Source organism: Benincasa hispida, chromosome 7, assembly GCF_009727055.1.
Source record: "Benincasa hispida cultivar B227 chromosome 7, ASM972705v1, whole genome shotgun sequence".
NCBI lineage: Eukaryota > Viridiplantae > Streptophyta > Magnoliopsida > Cucurbitales > Cucurbitaceae > Benincasa > Benincasa hispida.
The window spans coordinates 29,820,897-29,845,921 of NC_052355.1; positions in this window are offsets into that span (position 1 = coordinate 29,820,897).

The window sequence follows — 25,025 nt, forward strand, 5'->3', positions numbered from 1 at the left end:
AAACTAAATGTGGTCTGTCCTGTGGACCCATAGTCTGCAGGTGACCTTCAAACACCTTAGTCGTGAGGGCTTTTATTAATGGATTAGCAACATTATGCTTTGAAGCTATCTGCGTGACAATCACGTAATCTCTCGGATGAGATGATACTTTCGCTCTATGTGCTTCCCGCACTTGTGACTCCTAGGCTCTCAGGAATTAGCCACAACACCATTATTATCATAACAAAGAGTGATGGATTTTAACATGTCTAGAATAATTTTCAGATCAGTAAGAAATTTTCTAAGCTACACAGCTTCCTTAGCAGCTTCACAACCCACTACGTACTCAACCTCTATAGTAGAGTTAGCAATGCACCCTTGCTTGGTGTTCCTCTAGACTATTGCTCCTCCGTTAAGAGTGAACACTGATCCTTATGTGGATTTCCTAAAATCCTTATAAGTTTAGAAATCAAAGTCTATGTATCTTGTAAGGATCAGATTTTTAAAACCATAGACGAGCATGTAGTCCCTCGTTCTCCGTAGATACTTGAGGATGTTTTTAACGATGGTCTAGTGATCAAATCCTATATTAAATTGATATCTACTGACTATCCTTACTGTATAGCAGAAGTCGAGTCTAGTACATAACATCACATACATTAGGCTACCAATAGCCAATTAATGACATGCAGAAATGCATGTCATCTTAGGCCTTTTATTTAGAATTATGAAGGCTATTAAGCAGAATATGCGGCAATTATGTTAGGAATTCATGAGAAAATGAGTTTGCGTCGGTCAACATCAAGAATCTCGGCTAACCCATTATTATGCATTATCATGCGTTCAGTTGTCTATTTTTGTAGGTAACAGGAAGTGGATGCAAACGCGGAAGCCAAGATATTGCATAGACGACCGCATGCGAATAAACTCTCCATCGTAGAGGCGAACACATACGATCAATGCATGGGTGTTGTGGTAATCAACCGCATGCGTTTATCGCATAGGGGTTGCGATTGTCAAGTGATAACGGGCAAAAATGCACGTTATCATAGTGCTAAGTTATTAAACAATGTTGGATTACGTTAATGAAATATGATAAATTGCGTCCATTGGGCATAAATTTTATAATATTGCGGTTGCATGCGTTCAACGCATTGGAACTATTGATTTTTGTACTTTTTGTGCAGAATATGCGTTAACGCAATGCAAAGATTGTGATCATAGGAATTCATCGGTCAAGTGTAACTTCACCGCAAGACTTTGCGTTGATTGTGCTTGCAAATATTCGCCCAAGAAGAATCACCGTAACTTGGTTAGCGCAACATGGTGAGCGCATCTAGGTCAAAGGCCAATTAAGAGCGATGAGACAGAAAGCTGATGACAGTTAAATCCAAATTAAGTTGACAGCCGATAACAATCTCAAAGTACATTCAGCTTTATCAGTGACAATCATCCGACGTATCGGTCAGGAATTAAAGTTATCTCATCTGTACAACCAGGAGAGAGAAGCTGCCTTTCACTATCGATGCCCTATAATACCAAACGTATTCTTCAGAAAAGGGGTTGATCGGTTGGAAGAAGTTAACCAGTGATTGCTTACACTCAGTTCATAGATTTCTTTTCCTTTTTAAGGCGAAGTAAGGGAAGAACGATGACGTTGGAGATCGCCCAGGGAAACTCAAGAGAGAACCTTGGGGCGTAAGGGCAGAGAGCGGACCGACTCTCACGTGAATGAGAAATATCTTTAGAGCACGAGTAGAAACAGTGTAAAAGTCTGGCAGCAAGAAATTGCTACCAGGTTCTTTACTTTACTTGCATTTCTATTTGTACTTCATCTTCATATTTATTCAGTGGAAGTTCTATTTCTACATATGCTCACTTTCATAATACACATGAGTAGCTAAGCTAGTTGAATGGGTTGAGAAGAACTAGGCTAACATGACCTAGGAGGTTCACTGCTTGTGATTGCCTTGTTTTATGCTATGCAAAATACCCTTTAAAGTTACTCGAGAGAGAGTCTAAAGAAAGAACCTAATATCTCGAGAGAGCTAGGTTAGAATCTGGACTCGAAATAGAAGGATTAGGCTTGCATAAACAAGAGATAGGGACTTAGAGATAAGCTTTGTTTGTCAACTTGTATCGCATGCATCCTAAGAATAGGAACGATATTATGTGGTCGAATATTTGTGTGGGTGTCATCTTGTCATCGCATAAATAGGAATAAAGATTTATGTGTATACCCTGTAGACTTATCGCATGTGTTCTAGCCTTAGAAGCCAGGGTATTCGTGTCAAGAGGTGGTTTACTGTTGTATGCATGTTGCATGATCACAAGTCTGAATGCATTCTAGGGAGTGTTAGCCGAAACCTTTCTCAACTCGTTCACCGCATATTCATCGTATTTCCCATTTACCAACTCTTTTCAAACTCCGCCGCATCTTATTTATTTTCAATCAATGTAATCACAACCAACACCTTATTTATTTTATCGATTATCGGAAAGTGTTCATAAAAAAATTATTAACGCAACCTGTTTTCACAAGTCCCTGTGATTGACCCTGGACAAGAAACTCAAGGGAATTTACACTTGAATTACGTTGGGGAAACTTGAGTGCACAACATAATTCCATCAACGTATATCATCCATATTTCCACTTAATAAAATAACGCATCAAGTTTTTTGCGCCGTTGCCGGGGTCTTCGGAAAAATAGTTGTTAACGGTAATTTTTGTGATTTCTTTGCAGAACTCTCAATCTCTAGTGAACTACGACCCGGAGATTGAGAGAACATTTCGAAGGAGACTAAGAGACCGCCAACAACAACCACAATCTAGGAAAGAAGAGATAGCAGAGCAGCCTAGGGATGAAGCACCAAACAACAACAATGTCATGACAAATCCGATTCTGTTGGCAAACGATCGAAATAGGCCCATTAGGGACTATGCATCGCCAAACCTCTATGATTTCTCTCCAGGAATCATGAGGCCTGCCTTAGACGGAAGTAGATTTGAAATGAAACCGGTGATGCTGCAGATGATCCAGGCTGCAGGTCAATTCGGAGGAAGGCGTGGCGAGGATCAACACGCCCATCTCTGAAGTTTTATCGAAATCTACAATACTTTTGTGTTCCCAAACATCTTTGCTGAAGAAGTTCAACTAATGTTGTTCCCATCTTCTCTCTATAATTAGGCTAAGAAATGGGCTTATTCGCTCGAACCAGAAGAGATCACTTCTTAGGAGCAGGTGGTGGAGAAGTTTATGAAGAAGTATTTCCCACCTACCGAGAACATGAGATGGAGAAAGCTTATTACTAGTTTTGAACAAGACATGGACGAATTGCTCGGCGACGCTTGGGCGAGGTTTAAAAGGTTGGTCCAAGACTGTCCACATAATGGGCTACCAGATTGCCTGCAAATGGAAATTTTCTACCACGGTTTGAATCCTGCTTCGCAGACCGCTGCCAATACGGCAGCAGCTGGTGGTCTGTTTGACAAGACTTATGATGAGTCGAAGAAGATTCTGGACCGCATCTCCAAGAATCATGAAGACTGGAGGGAGAATGACTAGCGATTAAGACTCAAGGATTCTGACGCAAATAATGGTGTTATTGTCTCATTGCAAAACCAAATGATCTCAATGATGAATTTGATTCAAGGAATGATGATCAGTAGCCCAACATCGCAAGGTGAGCAAATCAACGCAATATGTCAAAACACCGCAAGGTGTGCGACTTATAGTGATGGGCATGCGATAGAAGATTGCCCGCAAAATCCCCAATCTGTATATTTTGTAAAGAAAAACCCCTTTGCAAACACCTACAACACCGAGTGGAAAAACCACCCCAATTTTGCTTGGAAGAATCAACAACAAAATTTTCAATATGTGGCACAAAAATGAGGGCCACCAGGATTCTTTCAACGTAGTAACGATCAACAGAACAACCAAGCAAGTAGCTCACAACAACCACCACAATCTTCTTCTCTAGAAAGCCTATTGAAGCAATACATAGAGAAAAATCGGACAGTGCTTAAAAGTCAGGCTACATCCATCCGCAACCTTGAATTGCAAATGGGCCAGATTGTGAATGAGCTCAAAAGTAGACTGCAAGGGGCGTTGCTAAGTTCAATCGAGCTTCCACGCAACCCAGAGGGATCATGTAAGGAGCAATGTCAGGTTGTGACATTGCGCAGTGGAAAGACTGTGGAGGGAGAAAAGAAGGATCAGAGTAGAACAACTTCTATCACAACTGAACCTGAGATTGCGGTAACACAAGAAGAAGAAAGAAAGAATGAAGTTGTGGAACCTGAGGCTGCATCGACCTCAAAGTCAAATGAAACAGGAACCGTGAAAGTCTAGTTGCCACATTTCCCTCAGAGGTTAAGAAAGAAGAAAAACGAAGAGGTACAGTACCAACACTTTTTATCTATGTTAAAGTAGTTACATGTTAACATTCCTTTCAATGAGGCGATTGAGGAAATGTCTGCCTATGTCAAGTTTCTGAAGGACATGGTAAATAAGAAAAGAGGTGTTGAAAAATTTTCCACGGTGGCATTAACGCAAAGTTCCAAATCTATTATCCCACCGAAGATGAGTGATCCTAGGAGCTTCACTATTCCTCGATCCATAGAAGGACCCTATATTGGGTAAGCCCTGTGTGACTTAGGGGCCAGCATAAATTTGATGTCGTTGTCAATCTTTCGACAATTAAATATGGGGCAACTTTGTGCCAGTATACCATCCCGAGACTCTCCAATTGGCAGATAGATCTCTGATTCATACCAGAAGGTAAGGTGAGGATGTTGCTATACGATTGATAAATTTTATTTTGCCAACTATACTTCACATCATCTTTAGACTATGAGAGCCGACAAAGATGTGCCCACATTTTGAGGGTTGACCTTCCTATCAAACAGAGTAGATGTAATTAATGTGCACAAGGGAGAAAATCACTTTGACATAAACGGACAGAAGCTCTAGATTTATATATTGTGCCATGAAATTCCGGATGGGAAGACCTACAAGATTCTGATGATGAACCCTGAATTTGATTAAAGAAGAAAAGTTTGGAATGAAAGAGCTGTGAGAGAGGATGCCAACACAGTACTGTAATTGCCTACAATGCATAATAGCAAAATAAACAAAGTTGGAACGCATGAAAAAGACCAAAAGAAGAAAGAAAGACTAGACGCATTCTTCCTCCATGGAATCCACCAATCCTTGAACTAAAAACCCTACAACACATTTGAAAGTACGCATTTCTGAGGCAGGATGAGAAACTGCGGTGATTATTTCTTCTGCGCTCACCAGATCAAGAGAAATGTATGATGAGCATTACTCAAGAAACATGTGCGAGCAATTGGCTGGACGCTCGTTGACATCAGAGGAATTAGCCCCGCGTACTGTATGCACCACATTCGTCTTAAGGATGACCATAAAGCAACTATTAAAAATCAATGCAGACTTAGCCCTGCGATGAAGGAGGTCGTCAAAAAAAAGATTATCAAGTGGCTAGATGTGGGCATTATCTATCCCATTGCAGATAGCACATGGGTCAGCTCCGTGCAATGTGTGCCGAAGAAGGGAGGAATGACGGTAGTCTCAAATGAGAATAATGAATTAATACCGCAAAGGACCATCTCTAGATGGCGCATCTGCATGGACTACCGAAAATTGAATGCGGCTACAAAGAAAGATCACTTCCCTTTGCCATTCCTCGATTAAATGCTGGACAGATTAGTAGGGAACGATTTTTATTGCTTCTTGGATGGATATGCCGGGTATAATCAGATCATGATAGCTCCTGAAGACCAAGACAAGACCACATTCACCTGCCCATATAGGATATTTGCTTTTCGCCGCATGTCATTTGGCCTCTGCAATGTGCCAAGCACGTTTCAGAGGTGCATGATGACGATCTTTTTAGATGATCTCGAGGACTCAGTAGAAATATTTATGGATGACTTCTCCGTTTATGGGGACACTTATGAAGTCTGCCTGGCCAATTTGGAGAAAATTCTGAAAAGATGTGAAGAGACAAACCTGGTGCTCAATTGAGAAAAATGTCACTTTATGGTGAAGGAGGGAATAGTGTTGGGACACAAGGTCTCCCGAGAAGGGTTGGAGGTGGACAAAGCAAAGATCGACGCAATTGAAAAGCTTCCACCTCCCACCAACGTGAAGGCTGTGCAAATCTTCTTAGGGCCTGCCGGATTCTATAGACGATTCATTAAGGACTTTTATAAAATAGCAAGACCACTGAGTGCATTGTTAGAGGCAGACAGGAAGTTTTAATTTCACAACAATTGCCTCAACGCATTCAAAATTTTAAAAGATGCGCTGATTACCGCACCCATCTTGATTGCATCGAATTGGACACTCCCATTCGAACTCATGTGCGACACAAGTGGGAATGCGATGGGAGCTGCATTAGCACAAAAGAAGAAAACTATTTTGCACCCCATCACATATGCGAGTAAAACTCTGAACCCTGCTCAACTTAATTATACCACCACTGAAAAAGAGCTCCTGGCTATGATTTTTGCGTTGGAAAAATTCCGGGCATATCTATTGGGAACCAAAGAACTCATTCACACTGATCAATCGACAATCAAATATCTTATGACAAAGAAGGATACAAAGCCGAGGTTGATCAGATAGGTTCTCCTCATTCAAGAATTTGATATAGAGATAATTGATCGGAAGGGGACAGAGAATCAAGTTACGGATTACTTGTCCAGATTAGAAAATCCTGAGGTTGATCGCAATGAATCTGAAGTGAGTGTCATGTTCCCGGACGAGCAGCTGTTTCGCATAAAAAAACTGTCATGGTATACGGACATCGTTAATTATTTCGTTTGTGAACAATTTCCTGAAGATTACACCTACTATCAATAGAAGAAGCTTAAGAATGAATGTAGACACTATTATTGGGATGAGCCGAATCTGTATAAAAGAGGTGCAGACCAAATCATTCGATTATGCGTCCCAGATGCTACTCAACAACGCATACTTTCGCAGTGCCACGATTCGCCATATGGAGGGCACTTTGGAGGACAACGTATTGTAGCCAAAGTTTTACAAAGTGGATTCTTCTGGCCTTCACTGTTTAAGGATGTTGCTGACTACACAATGACATGTGATCGGTGTCAGCGCACCGGCAACATTTCATGGAATAATGCAATGCCAATGAATACTATCTTGGAATTGGAACTATTTGACGTATGAGAGATTGATTTTATGGGACCATTCCCTCCTTCAAATGGTAAGCACTATGTTCTATTAGTTGTTGACTATGTCTCCCAGTGGGTAGAGGTAACTACTGCATGTGCCACACGTGATACGGCAGTAGTCTCCCAATTCCTGAAGAAAAATATTTTCACGCGTTTTGGCACTCCCCGTGCCATCATAAGTAATGAAGGATCACACTTTGTCAACTACAATATAAATGAGTTGCTGCGTCAGTACAATATTCTCCACAAGGTGGCCACCGCATACCACCTGCAAACAAATGGCCAGGCTAAAGTATCCAATCGTGAAATTAAATTGATACTTGAGAAGGTAGTAAAACCTTCGCGGAAGGATTGGGCAATGAAACTTGATGATGCATTGTGGGTATACCGAACCGCATTTAAAACGCCAACAGGTATGTCCCCCTATGCATTGGTATTCGGAAAAGCATGTCATTTGCCTTTGGAGCTAGAGTATAAAGCATTGTGGGCAGTCAAGATACTAAATTTTGATTTGAAGACAGCAGGGGAAGCATGGAAAATACAACTGGTCGAGCTAGAAGAATGAAGGAACAATGCATATGAAAATGCGAAGATTTATAAAGAACACATAAAGCGCTGGCATGATCAACGCATATATAGTAAGAACCTCCAAGTCGGACAGAAAGTCTTGCTCTTCAATTCACGCCTACGACTCTTCTCGGGAAAGCTAAAGTAACGTTGGTCCGCACCATTCATAATTCGAGAAGTACTTCCGCATGGCGCGGTGGAATTATCAAATGATGACAGAATCAACATATTCAAAGTCAATGGGCAGCGAATAAAGGCATACCATGGAGAAGACTGGCATCGCCAAGTCGACTCCATGGAACTAAGAGACTTTGAATGAAGAAGGACGTAGGTGGTCCCTGCGTCATCAAATGATCGCAACTTATCAATGATGCAAGTTTTGGAAAACCTCAATTCTTTAACTCTTTTCTCCACTACTCGGAATTTTCACTATCTTTTCAATTTTGATTTATCCTTACTTTACTATCACTATCTAAAAAAAAAAAAAAAAATTGCGTTAACGATTTTTCTTTTGTTTAAAATAATTTGACCCTCTCTTTGTTTTTCTTACAACGATCGAGGCGCTGGATTATGGAGATGTTACGCGAAGAAGCAGTCATCTTATTCCATCATTGCAACTCAAAGAAGAAAGATCGTCGCATAAATGGATGCGTCAATACAACGTAGGCGACAACGCATAAATTTGGGGGTGTACTCTTCCTTATCTTTATTTCAAATTTTACACTATCACAGTGCATTTAGCTTTTCAAAATTTTATCACCGCATCCTCTTTGATTATCGCAATCATTTAACATTTAGTAGTTTACCGCATTCTGTTTCTTTGCCAAGTATGATTTCAATGATGAAAAATATGTCTATTTCTTTCGTATATATTAGGGTCAACTTAATCTTAAGATAGTCACCTCATAAAATATTTCTAGAAGCTAGGGGTTTGCTAGCTTTCTTTCAAACTCTCTTTACAATGCATTCTAGAATATCACATAACTTATTTTAATCTTTTGGCAATGGGAACATTGCCACATTTTAAAATTTGGGGGTGAGGTATTCATTTTCGACCTTGCTATTTCTATAAAAATAAATAAATAAATTAGAAATTCCACTATCAACGCAATGGAAATCCATGTTGATAAGAGTTAAGTTGTGAAAAGCACTTACCCGTAGTTGAATGTCCGCATGACACACGTGGGGGCAAGCAAAAACGAAAGTAAGTTACTAGGATTAACGCATAAATCGATGACCCAACTCCAATGCCAAATCGACACGAGTTTAGTCTGAGAAAGAGTGCATTGCTCGTAGTTGGATGTCCGCATCAAAACGAAAGCAAGGCACTCGGATCAGCGCAAAGTCAGGAAAAAAATAATAATAAAACAAAATTGTGTGCAAGGATAAATCTTTTGTCACCTCGATAGAAAAATTTTCTTTTTGAAATAAATCATGCGATGTTTCGAAATTTAATAAAGTCCTGTTGAAAGTTAAACTTGCAGTTCCTAGGTCTTAGAAATACATTAAGAAGAGACTTGAATAAGACTTAAGGAAATTCTAGTATATAGGATTTGAATGAAGTATCTTTGAGAAATCTAGGAAATGAACTTTGCAGTGGACTTACTAAAGGAATTTTTAGCTTATGCTTGATGACAAACATTGTTTAAATTTGAGGGTGTGATAACGGGCATAAATGCACGTTATCATAGTGCTAAGTTATTAAACAATGTTGGATTACGTTGATGAAATATGATAAATTGCATCCATTAAGCATAAATTTTATAATATTGCGGTCGCATGCATTCAGCACATTAGAACTATTGATTTTTGTATTTTTTGTGTAGATTATGCGTTAATGCAATGCAAAGATTGCGATCATAGGAATTCATCAGTCAAGCGCAACTTCACTGCAAGACTTTGCGTTGATCGTGCTCGCAAATATTCGTCTGAGAAGAATCACCGCAACTTTGTCAGCACAACATGGTGAGCCCATCTGGGTGAAAGCCAATTAAGAGCGTTGGAACAGAAAGCTGATGACAGTCAGATCCAAATTAAGTTGACAGTCGATAACGGACACAAAATACATTCAGCTTTATCAGTGACAATCATCCGGCGCATCAGTCAGGAATTAAAGCTATCTCATCTGTACAACCAAGAGAGAGAAGTCGCCTTTCACCATTGATACCCTATAAATACCAAGTGTATTCTTCAGAAAAGGGGTTGATCAGTTGGAAGAAGTTAACCAGTGATCGCCTTACATTCAGTTCATAGTTTTCTTTTTATTTTTAAGGCGGAGTAAGGGAAGAGCGGTGACGCCGGAGATCGCCCAGGGAAACTTGAGAGAGAACCTTGGGGCGTAAAGGCAGAGAACGAGCCGACTCTCCCGTCAGCGAGAAATATCTTTAGAGCACGAGTAGAAACAGTGTAAACGCCTGGCAGCAAGAAATTGCTACCAGGCTCTTTACTTTACTTGCATTGCTATTTGTACTTCATCTTCATATTTATTCAATGGAAGTTCTATTTATATATCTGCTCACTTTCATAATATGCATGAGTAGCTAAGCTAGTTGAATGGGTTGAGAAGAACTAGGCTAACATGACCTAGGAGGTTCACTACTTGCTATTGTCTTGTGTTTATGCTGTGCAAAATACCCTTTAGAGTTACTCGAGAGAGAGAGTCTAAAGAAAAAACCTAATGTCTCGAGAGAGCTAGGTTAGAATCTGGACTTGAAAGCGCAAGATTAGGTTTGCATAAACAAGAGATAGGGACTTAAAGATAAGCTCTGTGTGTCAACTTGCATCGCCTGCATCCTAGGAATAGGAACGATATTATGTGGTCGCATATTTGTGTGGGTGTCATCTTGTCATTGCATAAATTGGAATAGAGGTTTAGGTGTAAACCCTTTAGACTTTTCGCATATTTATCGCATGCGTTCTTGTCATTTTGTCATTGCATAAGTCGGGGTATTCGCGCCGAGAGGTGATTTATTGTTGTATGCATGTTGCATGATCGCAAGTTGAATGCATTCTAGAGAGTGTTAGCCGAAACCTTTCTCAACCCGTTCACTGCATATTCATCTCATTTCCCGTTTACCAACTCTATTCAAACTCCGTCGCATCTTATTTATTTTCAATCAACGCAATCACAACCAACACCTTATTTATTTTACCGGTTACCGCAAAGTGTTCATAAGAAAATTATCAACGCAAGCTGTTTTCATAAGTCCCTGTGATCGACCCTGGACTTACCAGGAAACTCAAGGGAATTTATACTTGAATTCCGCTGGGGAAACTTGAGTGCACAACGCAATTCCATCAACGCATATCATCCATATTTTCACTTAATAAAATAATGCATCATCAAGCGATTGCGGTCATCGTGTAGAGTTGCGGTAAGCAAGCGAATGCAGTCACTACACGATTGCGGTAATCAAGCGAATGCGGTCACTTCATCGCATCACTTAGTGAGACTGTTAGAGTATCGCATACTTAATCATGCGAATTAGAGATATGAAGCATGTAGCAAACCACCAAGAGGTGTGCGTTGTGTGAATGTGTGAGAAAACCTTATTTGCTTAGTGGGAAGCTGTAGCAACGCCTGTCTATAAGCGGATACAACGCTTGTCTATGAGTAAAGTCAGCAACAACTAACTGCTCGGAAGGGTAAGTGGTTGGTCGTATTAAGTAATGTAAGCAAGTATTCACTAGAGATAGGAATAGTCTTATGTTAACCAAGTTCATGTGGTTACCTTGTCTTATGAGCGCATCATTCATCATTTAGGCATACTTGGAAGAGTAGTCTAAAATCCAAATCTAAGACTCGAGAGAGCGGATTGGAATGCATAAGCAAGAATGGGGAACTTCAGAATGAGCTCTGTTTGATATCAAATAGCGTATGCACCCTACGGAGAGGATATTGCATGTGTCCAAGAAGTAGGATATGGTGGCGGTATGCGGTCATCTTGACCCTTTTGCATACACATCGCATACGTCATAGATTTAGGCTTTTAGTGTGTAGCATGATCGCATGACTTGCGTTGCCTGAGGTTGCCCTTGCGATCACTCTTAAGGGTTGCGATGAAGACATCCTCATGTTTATCTATTATCCATCAATTTACTACGCATCAACAGTTGTCGTGTCTCTACCTCTCATTCATACTTCTCATTATGTTGTCTGTTAGTTAGAAGTAGGAGTAATGTAGCTTAGAACACTCCCATCATTCTTTTATTCAACCGTCGCATACACATTACCGCATACATTTAGGAACAAGTCCTTGAGTTTGACCTCAGATCACTCGAGAAACTTGCGTTCACGTTATACTTGGTGTGAGCGCAAGAAAACTTATGACAGGAATGCATGGTCATTGCATACATTCGTTAATGCATGGTTTCAATCTAACGCATGATAATCAACGCATACTTTAAGACATGCATCGCATATTGCGTTCACCTAATTTTAGTCGTCAAGTCCTTAACGACTTAGTAATTATTTTTTCGTCATCAAGTTTTTAGTGTCGTTGCCAGGGACTTGGCAGCTAATTGTTTGTTGAGTTTTGTGTGTCTGCAGGCAACCTTTTTATCTTGGGAGTATTGTAGCTTGTTCTACCAAGTTGCAAACAATATTGAAGTGTAGGAGATGTGTCGAAAGCCATTATTGACCCCATGATAGAAAGGCAATCAGTCGCATGAGTTGAAGGCGGTTCTAAGCACATGGTGGTCAACATGCGCCCAATAATTACCAGAAGTTCCAATGGTCAAGGTATCTTGAACTAAGCAGTTGAGAGTAATCTCCTACATGGGAGACTTCTTACGGTGACAACACTCCAATTTCTCCAGGGACGTCTTCTACTCTATCTTTACCTTACTTTCGTAGTTTAGTTTATCTTTATTTTTATTGTTATTTTGGATATGCGGCTGCTTCCTTGGTTGTGGTGCGTTTTCTCTTTGTAGGTGCGACAATAAGTCTCCTCAGTGCGCAGTTCAATGGAATAATTCCCTCCATCCTTCAACGCATGGCTTCGATCGCGTGGATTCCAACACATGATCGTATGTGTTATTCCGCCTAAGGTCCTTTTCTTGTTATCCTTTTGAAATTCTCCTTGTCTGATTGCGTTCCTTTATGATGCATCTATGATGCCAAGCATCGCAAGGCTCACTTGACTTTTATTAGATTCTTCAAAATTTGAAAGTCCTAAGTTTTATTTTGTGCAATCTTAAGTTTTATTTTGTGCAAACCTTCACTCAAACATTTGTTACCGCATTCTTGTAATTTTGTTTTTAGCTTTTATGTGAGAACGCTGCCAACCTCTAAGTTTGGGGGTGGCAGCGATCTCGGAGAATTGCATTCATTACATTGCGATCATAATGCAAAATATATATATGTCTTGAGAATAACAACTCTAATGTCAACGCAATGGGGAAACCCATGTTGATAAGAGTTAAGTTGTGAAAGGCACTTACCCGTAGTTGGATGTCTGTATGACACACGTGGGGGCAAGCCAAAACGAAGGTAAGTTGCCAGGATCAACGCATAAGCGCAACTCCTCTATCCGATGCAAGCCAAATCAAGCAAGACGAGTTGAGTTGAATATGGAATGCAACGAAGTTGGATGCGCGCATGACACACGTGGCGATAAGCCAAAACGAAGAATGTGACCAGGTTCAACGCTGCATTCGAATAAGTCATCGCAAAGTTTTGAATTGTTTTGAACGAACGCATTCTCAAAAGCTAAACACAAAATTGTAGTGAATGAATACAAAGTTTTTTAGCAAAGGCTTGCTAGATCTAAACTTAGAAAATATCTTTTTGAAGAAGCAACCGAAGTTAAGGAGAGCGTTGCGGCGATGGTTAGAGGTATGAATAAATTATACTTTGAGAGGCTAGTCATCGCAAAGGAAAGCCAGAAGGTGAGTTAGAATTTCTTGAGCATAATGCATGCTTGAGGACAAGCATGATTCTAAGTTTTGGGGTGTGATGACGTGCAGAAATGTATGCATCTTAGGCCTTTTATTTAGAATTACGAGGGCTGTTAAGTAGAATATGCACAATTATGTTAGGAATTCATGAGAAAATGAGTTTGCGTCAGTCAACATTAAGAATCTCGGCTAACTCATTATTATGCGTTCAATTGTCTATTTTTTGTAGCTAACGCAGTAAGTGGATGCAAACGCGAAAGTCGGGCTATCGCATAGACGATTGCGGAGAAACTCTCCATCGCAAAGGCGAACGCATACGATCAATGCATGGGTGTTGCTGTAATCAACCGCATGCGTCCATCGCATAAGGGTTGCGATTGTCAAGCGATTACGGTCATCGTGTAGAGTTGCAGTAATCAAGCGAATGCGGTCACTACACAATAACACATAATAGAGGGATCACCGCAAGGTTGGTGGAATTAACGCATCGACGCATATCTTAGAAAGATCAAAAGATGATGTTAATATTTCACCTACAACGCCGTTAGCAGAAGAAACTCAGAAAATGACCAACACGCCGCTAATGTCAAATTAGAGCAGGTCCATTAATGTTGTCTGTGATCAAGCTCTATAAATAGAAGCCACCGAGCATAATTTCAAATCATCCAAGGTTTTGCCTGAGGTTTGCCTTAGGGCGGATCCTTATGATCCAGACAGCATCACTTAGTGAAACTTTTAGAGTATTGCATACTTAATCATGCGGATTAGAGATATGAAACATGTAGCAAACCACCGAGAGGTGTGCGTTGTATGAGTGTGTGAGAAAACCTTATTTGCTTAGTGTGAAGCTGTAGCAACGCCTGTTTATAGGTGGACGCAATGCTTGTCTATGAGTAAAGTCAGCAACAACTAACTGCCCGGAAGGGTAAGTGGTTGGTCGCATTAAGCAATGTAAGCAAGTATTCACCAGAGATAGGAATAATCTTATGTTAGCCAAGTCCATGTGGTTACCTTGTCTTATGAGCGCATCATTCATCATTTAGGCATACTTGGAAAAGTAGTCTAAAATCCAAATCTAAGACTCGAGAGAGCGGATTGGAATGCATAAGCAAGAATGGGGAACTTAGAAATGAGCTCTGTTTGTTATCACACAGCGTATGCACCCTATGAAGAGGGTATTGCATGCGTCCAAAAAGTAAGATACGGTGGCAGTATGCGGTCATCTTGACCCTTTTGCATACACATCGCATACGTCATAGATTTAGGCTTTTAGTATGTAGCAGGATCGCATGACTTGCGTTGGCTGAGGTTCCCCTTGCGGTCACTCTTAAGTATTGCGATGAAAACATCCTCATGTTTATCTATTTTCCATCCATTTACTACGCGTCAACAGTTGTCGTGTCTCTACCTCTCATTCATACTTCTCATTGTGTTGTCTGTTAGTTAGGAGTAGGAGTAGTGTAGCTTAGAACCCTCCCATCATTCTTTAACCACCGCATACACATTACCGCATACATTTAGGTACAAGCCCCAAAGTTCGACCTCGGATCACCTAAGAAACTTGCGTTCGCGTTATACTTGGTGTGAGCACAAGAAAACTTGTGACAGGAACGCATGGTCATCGCATACATTCGTTAACGCATGGTTTCATTCCAACACATGACCACCGACGCATGATAATCAACGCATACTTTAAGTCATGCATCGCATATTGCGTTCACCTAATTTTAGTCGTCAAGTCCTTGACGACTTGGTAATTAATTTTTCGTCATCACCGATGCATAGGAGATCCGTCTCATTTCCTCAACTTCTTAAGGTGTCTTAGGACACTGTTTATTAGACAATATAACTCCATGCCTGAAAGGGAGTAAACATCTCTTCGAGTTCTGCATTGAAAACTTGACAAGCATCTTGTCAATGTACGATGCTTGAGACAAGGCTAGTGTTCTATTCTTTCGATCTCTAAAGATCTGAATGCCCATAACAAACTGCACCACTCCCAAATTTTTCATTTGGAATTGGGTCGCTAACCAATTCTTAATTTTAGTCAATAGACCTACATCGTTCCAAATGATTAGGATATCGTCTACATATAGCACTAGAAAATCTAATGAACTGTTGATAATTCTTTCATATACACAAGGCTCATCAATGTTTTGATCAAAGCCAAAAGATTTGATTGCAGTATTAAATCTTATATTCCAAGGTCAATCCATAAATGGATCGATTAAGCCTGCAAACCTTTTGCCCTTGACCTTGGGATATGAATCCCTTATACTGTTCCATATAAATGGTCTTCTCAAGATTGCCATTCAGAAAAAGCAATCTTGATGTCCATTTTCCAAATCCCACGGTCATAATATGAGGTAATGGACAGGAGGATCCGGATAGATTTCAATATGGCAACAGGGGAGAAAATCTCCTTATAGTCAACTTCCTAAACTTGGGTATAACCTTTTACCACAAGTCTAGCATTAAAGGTTTGCACATTCCCATAAACACCCCGTTTTCTCTTGTAGATTCACTTGAAACCTATAGGTTTAACACAATCAGGTTGATCTACAAGATCTCAAACATAATTGAAGTACATAGATTTCGTTTCGAGATTCATAGCTTCGATCCACTCATCTTTCTCAACATTTTCCATTGCCTTCTTGTAAGACAATGAATCCTCAACATCTCTATCAGTTACGATAACTAGGGTTTCTATTAAACCCATATAACGAACAGGTGGGTTTGCAACCCTCCCACTACATCGAAGCTCCCTCATCACTTGAGGTGGATTTAACCTGCTAGATGATCCAACTTAACCAACTCTTGTTGAAGTATTGGGTTCTTCAATGACTATTGTTGAAGGTTCGGTAGTTTCGTTGGAAAGTTCACTCAACACAATTTTACTGCAGGGTTTATGCTCCCTTATGTGGTCCTCTTCTAAAAAGATAGTGTTTGTCGATACAAACACCTTATTATCCATAGGATCGTAGAAGTAACCACTTATGTTCCTCTATGGTAACCTACAAATAGGCACAATTTTGAACGAGGTTCCAATTTCTTGGGATTTGCCTCCATGTGTTGGGCAACCACATATCCTGAAATGGTGTAAACTACCTTTACGACCATTCTATAATTCCAAAGGCGTCCCAATAACACTTTTGGATGGATCACAGTTCAAAATGCAGTCTATACTGCATAACTCCAAAACGAGTCTGGTAGGGAAGCATAATCATCGTAGACGGAACCATGTCCAACAGGGTTCAATCTCTACTTTCTAATACACCATTCTGTTGAGGTGTACTAGTTGTCAAGAATTGGGATACAATTCCATATTCTATCAAATAGTCTTGGAATTTTAGATCCAAATACTCTCCACATCGATTAGATCGAAATGTTTTAATAGTCTTATTTAATGAGTTTTCAACTTCAGCATTGTACTCCTTGAACTTTTCAACAGCCTCAAACTTATGTTGCATTAAATAAACATACTCATATTTATAATAATCATTAGTAAAAGTGATGAAATATTCAAACTCTCCTCTTGATTTAACATTCATTAGACCACAGAGGTCTAAATGTACAAGTTTTAAGGGTTTTTTTGGCTCTGTGACCTTTTCTAGTAAAAGAATTTTTAGGCATTTTGCCTTCAAAGCATGACTCGCACACAGGTAAAGAATTTTCTTCTAACTCACTTAGAAGTCCATTCTTGACCAGTCTCTCAATCCTATTGAGATTTATGTGGCATAATCTCAGGTGCCAAAGATAGGGAATTTCATTATGAGAAATTTTTAGTCTTTTATTTTGAGTTACCGCAGTTTTAAACAGTTCAGTATTTAGAAGGGTTTTAGTTGCTAATGGTCTTAACACATAAAGATTATATTCCAGTTTTGCAGAACAAATGTTTATACCATTCTTATAAATAAACATTTTATTCACAAAAAATTGTACAAAATATTATTGTTCAATCAAACACTTGATAGAAATTAAGTTCCTTTTTGAACCAGGAAAATAAATACATTTTCTATTGAAATATATTTATTATGTAAAGTAAGTCGGAGTCCTCCCACTTCCGCAACTAAGACAACGTACTCAGTTCCAACACGCATCGTCATCTCCCCAGCCTCCAATTGTCGCCAGTAACTAATTCCTTGAAATGAATAACAAACATGGTTAGTGGCGTTCGAATCTATTATCTAAGTTGAATCATCATTCTCTATTAAACAAGTCTCCCAAACAAGTAACTCATATTTGCCTTGTTTAGCCTTCTTATTTCCGCCAAGTATTTGGGAAAATTCGTCTTCCAATGTCCCTTATGGTTGCATTGGAAGTAAATCCTTTTGCGGCCTTCTTGCTCTTTTGGGCAGCAGCTGGTGGATTAGCTTTCCTCTGTCCATCTTTCTTCTTCTTCCACTTTTTTATGCCAGAAGAGGAAGGCACATACTTAGTTCTAGAGGTCGAACCTCTATAGAACTTCTTAAAGGATGAAGCAACATTTGCCTCACCCTTCTGTTCCTTGGTTTTCATCAAGGACTGAAAACTTTGTAGCTCATTGAGCAAAGTGGTCAGGTGGTAGTCAATCATGTTCATAACAACATTGCTACGGAATTGTAGGAAACTTTCAAATAAAGATTCCAGCATGAAGCTAACTTGACTAGCTTCATCGATGACAGACCCATTCATCTCCGCCACGTTGAAGCGGACCATCATGTTGAGAACAAGTTTTCTAACAGATGCCTCTTCTTGCATACGGACATTGAAGATGTTTTCTAGAGCGTTATACCTGAGTTATGTGGATGGTTGTCCGAATATCCCTACAGGGACTCCATGATTTCACGAGCAATGATCATGGGCTCATGCTTCTTGGCCAAGACTTCAGAAAGGCTTGCCAAGATATATGCCCAGGCTTTTTCATTTGCCCTTATCCAATGCTCATATGTCTTCTAAACATTTCGATGAGCATCTTTAGCAAGAACATGAGGACAATCCTCTATTAGGACAAATCTCAGGTCATCAATGATTAAAATTGTGTTGGTTGTGTTTTTCCAAGTTGTGTAATTTTTATCAGTAAGTTTGTCGATAGTGAGTAAATTTAATGTTACGTAAGTCATAATAAATTTGCTTAAAATACAAATTATTTGCATTAGAATTATAGCATTACCTATTTGAAAAAACCAATCAAATTTAGCAAAATGATATAATGCACTCTATATGACATCTATTTTGCAATGATGTTTCAGTGAGGCAAGGTAATACCCATCGTAGGGTGATCAGGTACCCATTCATTAAAATGAGCCGTCTCAACCAATATACAAAATGACTCTTTGTTACTGTAAATATCAATCACCATTGTTCGGTTCAGGAACTGTTAACTTGTTAAACATTTTCTTGTAAGTATAACCCCTCTTTTATATTCTAAAGTTCTGTCCCAATGAGCCAACCATAGAGAAAAACCGATTGGGGTAAAAACTAAAGCAATCCTATCCATTTTTAGAGTTTGAGTAAAAAGGTCATACAAATGTCATCGATAAGGGGACACAAGCTAAGGTGCCTCGAGGCCGAACATGAAAATTTACTACAAACTAATGAGAAAGACCGGGGGATACATTTCTCGTTCCCACTTACTATAAATACTCTCTTCATTCACCTTGATATTGACCTATACAAACATCACCCGTAGGGGGACACAAGCAAAGGTGCCTCGAGGCCGAGTATAGATCTCACAATGTGAACTTTTAGGGAGATACGTGAAAAGAAAAAAATGAAGTATCATATACCACATTTTTCTCCCATTGAGTATTTTACCTGGGGTTAATTTAAGTTGGAAAAATACGACTAATTATTTTACTAATTGATTGTTTAAATTTGCCCAAAAGTAACACTTACTTTGGATAGTTAAACAACTTTGATTAATGATCATTAACACTTTAATAAACCTTAATCAATGATTGCATGCTCGTAACAAATATTTCTAATTCACCTTTCCAAGTGAGTTCCCAGGTAAGGGTGTTCCGTTTCCGTCGGCTTAAACATCCAAGCCTAGACAGAACTGATCTTAGACAAAAGGTCCCTTATAGATATATTTAAAGGAACTTTAATGAGAGAACCTTGAGTGGAAGCGAATCGACCAAATTCCATAAATTATCGAATACAAAGTTTACAGTAAACAAACAACTAGATATGCATTTAAAACTAAATTATAGCATGCTTTGCAAGAACATTTTTCAAGAAATATCACCTCTATAGAACCTTTTCTTCACGAATCTCCCTCGAACACAACCACAATGAAAACCTCAGTATTCTCAAGGTGAGAACCCAAGAATGGTGGGCTCTGACTATTTTGGTTAAGAGGGGAAGGTTAATGTGGAGGAAGAAGAAGATTAAGAACTTTTCACACGAACACTCAAAGATACAGGACACTTCTATCTTTTCTCAATCGTTCAACAACAACAGTCACCAAGAAGAAGAAAATGATTTTCTTTTATTCTCCTTGCCATAAAGAATAACCACCCCACTAATATGGGTGGAGAAAAAAGATTGGGAAAGAGAGTTTTAATGGACTCTTTCCACTGTATGTAATCGGTCAAACTAGAGGCATTTAACGGAAAAACATCATGTTGCTGAAAAAGAAACACATTGACTTGCATTAGATTTTAGCAAATACTCATTGAAAAACAAACAACGTCCAATATGGTTTAGCAAAACTGAAATGAACCCCGTGTGACATTTAGTTTCACAATGACGCTATAAAGATTTACGACAAAAGCCACCGAAGGGTGGTCAATTTATCCCTCCTCTGAATTGAGACATTCACAACCAACCATTGATACCAGAACAACTCTTGTTCCTATAACGACTAGCTATCATTGATTTGGTCAAGAAATCATTAACTTGCTTAAAAAAATTTCGTAAGTGTGACCCATCATTTTAAGCCCTAGATTTTTGCCCTAAGCAGTCAATCCGAAGGGAAAAAATCCGATTAGGGTAAAAAATAAAGTGACCCTATCCATTTCTGGAGTTCACCTTGATATTGACCAACTACACAAAACCCATCCGAAGGGGGACACTCCCAGGGCGTCATGAGGGAGTGCAACAAGATCTCACGGTGCAAACCAATGAAGGAGACCACAGGACATGTTGACACACACCCTTCACCCACTTACTATAAATACTCTCTCCGTCCACCTTGATATTGACTCATGTAAACACCATTCGAAGGGGGATGCTCCCAGGGCACCACGAGGCCAAGCATGAATATCACGACGTGAACATTTAGGGAGAAACATGAGTGGAATCACTGACATATCATATATATCTCTTCCTTCCACTGAGTATTTTATAACCTAGGGTTTGGTTTACTTAGAAGAAACACGGCTAATCATTTTAACTAAGTGACTTTTTAGAGTTGCCCAATAGTAACTTTTACCTTGGAAAGTTGAAACAACTATTGATCGTCATCCATTAAACTCTTTAACGAAGTCTGTGATCAACTATCGCATGTTTGCAAAAAATCTATCTAATTCACATTTCCAGATAGGTTCCCAATAGGGATGTTTTGTTTCCGTCAGCTTACCTAGACAGAACCCACCTTAGACAAAAGGTTGCTTATAGATAGATTTAATACAATTTTAATCTTTTATGCCAATCAATTTAATCCTATTAAACCAATTTAAAAGGATTAAACTTAGGTTGCTAATCCCACTAGAACCCTGAACTTATATCTATCTCTATTCAATTTTAAAACCATTTTAAAACATGAGTTTGCCTAAGTTCGCATACAACTCTTTCTTATCGATTTTAGTTCTAATTTCTATTATAACGCTTATAACAGAAACAACCAAAACCATCCACAACGTGAAGCAAATACATATAAGGCATTCATAACTCTTATAAACAAGCCTAAGTGTCATGCTCCATGCTTCTATTCACCCTTATACTATAACACTTATAATATAAAGGATGCATGAATATGCTTACTGCATGTATAAATATAACTCTTATATTTCATGATGCATGCGCATGCTCTCTTGTAATTTCATCATGCCAAAAACTATATTACAACACTTGTGATATATGAGATACATCAAGTGGAGGACTAATGTAAATGAGATTTACATTAAGTACCATGAAATAGAAAAAGAGATATGGTTTATATGTGTCATGAGATGAAATATTAAAACTATAGGTTATAAATATAATATGGTTAAGTTGGTTATCATATATATTTATAATAATATTAATTATTGGACAATTATCTTTTTTTTCCTCTAATAACCAATTGAGTGGAAGGTTATTGGTGATTTCATGATAACCGTGAGATAAAAGGAAAAATGTTTTCTTAAATTTAGTAGTTGATGATTAAGATTTTCCATTCTCGGAATTACTCACGGTTGACTGTCAAGTGAATGAGACTCACTAAATGATAGCTGAAGAGAGACTAGACGATCGTGGAATGACACTATACGATAGCTCACTCAGCTGGCCGATAGCTAAAGATCGCGGAGCTTTTGCTAAACGATCGCATAACATTTGTTAAACAATTGCCATCATCTATACGATAGACCTTGTCATCTTCCACTTGATCAATCGTTTACACGATTGTTCTTCCTTCGGTCTCTTCCTCAAACCAAGTCCACACAGAGCCCACACGTCTGGATTCTCACACCGAGAATACCAAGGTAGCCATTGTGGTGGTGTCGTACTAAACTCGACATAGTCGAGGTTTTTGGAGGCCGTTCGCTGTGTTCGTGGTCGCTGTGATCGTGTTGTGTTGCGATTGTGGTGTACGAGTGTTCGTGTGTTGCAGTCTTGATGTTTGATCGAGCGTTTGTGATCAAGGGTGTTTGAAGACGAGTCTTCAAAGACGAGTCTTCAAAGGTATATATAGTTTTATCCCTTGATCTTATGAAAAACATGTTGTAATTTCGTATGTTGCATGACCAGTTAGTTTCCATTTGTGTATTGTAATTGTTGTTGTTCAAATACAAATGGAATTTAGAACAATCATTCCACTGCTCATGGAAATCCTCATGTCTGATTTTCTTCACACATGAAACCCGTGGAGCAAGCCAAAACGAAGGGCATAACTAAGTGTAACGCCTTGCTATAATTTGAATAAGTGATCGCAAAGTGTTAAGACTACTTTTTTTTTTTTCCAAAACAAATGCATTACATAAGGAAAAAGGGATGCAAAAGTGTTTGAAATGAGAAAAGGGTTTTTGTTTTCCGAATTGAAATTAAAAAGTATATATTTCTTTAAAGAAGTAACCGGGATCAAGAGAATAGTGTGGCTTAAGAAAGGAGTGCAAGTGAGAAACATTATGATCAGCTAGTTAATGCAGCTTAGAGGTGTGGAATAAGTTTGAATTTCTTTAATATAATATATGCTTGAGGATAAACATTATTCAAAATTTGGGAATGTAATAACTTGTAGAAATACAAGTTATTATAGCCTTTTACTTAAAATAATGAGGTTAGATAAACAAAATATACGTTAATAATACTAAGAATTCATGCTTAAAAATATACTTGCACTGAAGTATGTTTAAAATCCCTGTTGACCACATATCATGAGTTAATATGCACCGAAGTGCTATATTTTGCAGTTGATCGCATAAACTGTTCATATGCACTGAACTCGCACTAGCCAAAGAAACGTTTGATCGCTTGCCTGGGGATCTCTGACATAACCCCAGAGGATATTTTGTTGCAACTCAGAATGATGACAATGATAGTAGCGTTGACATTCTCATCTACTTGGTCAGGAATAGCGACTAACCATTATGGGATCCCCGGAGTCAACAGCGGGTGACTCTATAAATAAAGCCTTGACGTAAATGTAAAGAGTCATACTTTTTACCTTAGCTAGAATTCGATGATCCCTAAGCAATAACACACTTGCTCAATTATCTGAGAATCCATCACTTCCAAAACCACTTCTGACTCACCACGGGAACTTCGTTGGAGCAAGTGCTTGAGAAGGCCTTCTCCACTCCATAAACCATTTTATCATCAGCAGCCTTAGCAATACATCTGTTCGACGCAAGAAATTGCTAAGAACCGACCTTTCATCATTTTCTTCTTCCCTTTACTATTGTATTACATCGTGACGTTAAGAAATTTATCATTTTGTAAACAACACTTCTATTTCTATCAATATATCATCATGTTCACCTTTATTATCTCCTCTACTTTACCGTTACTTTGTCATCCATAATGTGCAACTAATCTCAACAAGGTAAGGGGAAATTCTAATGTTATCAGCTAAGTTAAGTCTTTAAGGGTTAATCATGTTTGCTTAGTGCATGACTATTTAAATACTTGCTTATGATCACTCATCGAGTCAAGTAGCTATAACCAATTGTCCGAGATGGTAAGTAATTGTGGATCTCACTAAACAAAATAAAAAGTATTTCTAGAGATAGAAACAACCTTATGCTCAACGCAACATCATTCATGCATCATAAAGATATGACAAATGTGGCTGGCCACCGAGAGGTGTACGATAAACGAATGTCGCGAGCCTAGATTACCCTTGAAGCTAAACATAGGAACTAAACATAGACTTCTCCCCAACCTTACTTCTCCATACATATTTTTAACACAAGTTAAAGCTGCCATCTCTTTTAACATTCTCATAATTGAACTCAAAGTGCTTTTTGCCTGTTTAGATAGTTTTGCCGCATAGTTTGTTTTTCACATGGCATGTTTTTTTATATCACTGAAACTACTTTAGCTTTCGTCGCATTACCCTCCAACAATTTTAGTTATAAATCTTCGTGTTCGACCTCAGCTTACACTGATAAACTTCTAATTTGTCACAATTGGCGAACTATAAGAGAACTTGTGACAAATGCATGATGTTTAATTATAACTTGGTGCATAGTTAGTTCAGTGCACTGTAATTCAAGCACAGATTATGTTAATCACATTCAATGCAACATATATAAATATAGATTACTTTATAATTTATATTAAAAATTAAAAGACGGATAAATAAAGGGGGGAGCACGTGCCCCTCTTGGTCCCTACGTGGCTCCACCCATGTTCACAAATCCTATTTCAGTTCAATGAGTTCTCCTAAATATTAGATCACCAACACATATGGAGTTGTTTATTTACATACAAAAATAATAGGGTTGGAGTTGTATACGAGAACAATTAAAGATATATAGTACGAGTTTGTGTTAAAATACACACCTTATTTGTAATTAAAAGTACGATGATTAAACTGAAATTAAGCAAAATATAACTTTAAAACAATAACATTATTATCTTATTATGGTGAATCCAATTGATATAAATAATAGTGTGTTCAAAACAAAAACAATATTCTAATCTAGTACTTTTTGTAATACAATCG